Source organism: Rhagoletis pomonella, unplaced genomic scaffold (assembly GCF_013731165.1).
Source record: "Rhagoletis pomonella isolate Grant_MI unplaced genomic scaffold, Rhpom_1.0 Rhpom_scaffold_00003, whole genome shotgun sequence".
Lineage (NCBI taxonomy): Eukaryota > Metazoa > Arthropoda > Insecta > Diptera > Tephritidae > Rhagoletis > Rhagoletis pomonella.
Genome location: NW_023458557.1, coordinates 61,849,976 through 61,852,358, shown reverse-complemented (window position 1 = coordinate 61,852,358; position 2,383 = coordinate 61,849,976).

The window sequence follows — 2,383 nt, the reverse complement described above, 5'->3', positions numbered from 1 at the left end:
TCGTTTAACGATACATTTGCTGGTTTCATGATGTGGTTTTAAGTTATGTAAAATACTTTATGTAAAGACTGTATGTTACAGCCTATTTCCACAAAACGCTTAACTACAGTTAAGAGTTTAGAGGTGATCTGCAGGGTTTATTTATTCGCTTTTGTTATTTTCCTTTCATTTGCTTGTACTTAATATGAGCAACAACCTTCTTCGAGTTGTAGTCTGCCTTTTTACAATAGGCATAAACTGCAGTAGAAATGAACTATTAAACACCTTTTAAATGTTTATAAATCTTTGCGATTTTTTGTTTTATGTTTTAAGAATATCTGTGAATTGTTATAGTCGGAACACATTGAAAAGGACAACCACAGCTGTAAATTGTTCATCTTCGTTATCTAAATGCTCTGTAGATGGTGATATGAATTTTTATGAGTTTATGATGAGGAATAACTCATCTTTCGCTCGAAAAATTTAAATAGATCTAAGCTGGTCACAATCCCACACGTGATGTAGTTCAGTCGTCGCCAAAATAATTATCTACATACGTCGAAAAATAATTTCCAATTTGTTTAGTATATTATGCTCTTAAGAAATTGGTAATTTTTTTCTGAGTTTGGTAATTATTTTTTTAGAGGTTTGGTAAAAAATTAAAAATCTTTGTGGCAACACTGTAATCAAATCGTGATTGAAAATAAATATATTTAGCTAACGTAATCGAACTCTTTTCTCAGTGTACGTAAGAAGGGCCACGATTTACGAATATGCGCCTGGGATGCCCCTACCCTATATGTGTTAAGCGTTTATTACCATTTGCTGGATGTTCTCCAGAAATAAAAATCTGGCATCACCAAAATCCAGCAAATGCTTTGGACGGGGCAACATCATTTTACTATACTAGATGCATGAGATGGACCACGTATTAGCTGTGGGATATATGGTTGGGAGGAATTTATTAAACCATGTTTCTGGATTGTCCCCATCTCTTAACGCTTGATAGAGGAAAGAGGACAGTGACGTAAAGAAACGCTTCTGTGTGTACGGGCGCTACCCCTCTCCACGATGTTAAAACCGCGCTTAAAGACTTTAACGCCAAGATGGGCGAATAGGGCATATTTGGGCCAACAGTCAGAAAATTTTGTTTTCATAACAAGGAACATGGTCGTGATTACCAGGGCTGGCAAAAATATTCCAGAAAAAGCAGAAGAAAAAGCGCAATAATTTATCAAAATATGCTAAATCAATGAAGTTTTATTTACTTTTTTCAATAATCTCGGAATTAAGGTATAGTACAAGATTATTTTTTAAATTATCAATAGAAAATTACCTTATCTGGTCATATAAAGTTGTTGAATTATACGAAAAACTCCATTTAACGTCAGTAGGTTTAGTTGGACAAAATTTAAATAAACCTAATTCTGCTGGGGAGTACTTCGATAGATCTTCTCTCCTAGTTGTGAAGCCAGTAAGTAGTACCAGTATCGCCCACTTGTCGAAGTTCGACATCTTTTTTCATACACTTTTGAATTTCACCTGTCACCAATACTAACTCCTTTATGCGAATCATTATTTTGCAGGTCACCAGCATAATTTATAGCGAATTTACAGGACAACTTATCGTTGCAATACAAAGTATATTGGAGAAAATCCGGTCAATATCCGTTCGATAGTTCTCGAGATTACCGCGTACAAAGAATCTCGACTTTCCTTTATACCATGTATAGATATTTTATCTTAGCAATTATGGTAGGCTGACTTCCAAAATGTCATTTGCAATGTATACGTCGTAAGCATTATGGTGCATTTACATGGTATGAAGCCATATGAACTGTTGATACGCTAAAATAGAGGGACTACATGTTCTTATGAGGAATTCAATGGTATCGAGTGGGATGCATATAATAGATTTTTTCATTTGAAAAATTATGGGGAGATACTGTAAACATACTGTTGTGATACTGTTAAGCATATGAAATTATAGCAAGTTGGATTTTCATACATCTTCCCATAAAAAGTTTAACAGATGCAGAGATACCAAGGAGGTTTTTTCCAATTTTGATGCCTTTTTTAATATGAAACCCACCGAAAAGGAGGAAAGCGGCAACTCCGCCATTCACATACATGTCAAATGTAGGAATTTTAAAAATTAAAAACAATAAACAAACAATTTCAAAACAATAAAAAATCTTTGTACTACAGTATTTCAGAAAAACACAAATGTATTTCAGAAAAGGCCAAACGTATTTCAGAAAAGCGCAAATGTATTTCAGAAAAACACAAATGTATTTCAGAAAAACGCAATTGTATTTCAGAAAAGGCCAAATGTATTTCAGAAAACCTCAAATGTATTTCAGAAAAACGCAAATGTATTTCAGAAAAATATTTTTAGAATACA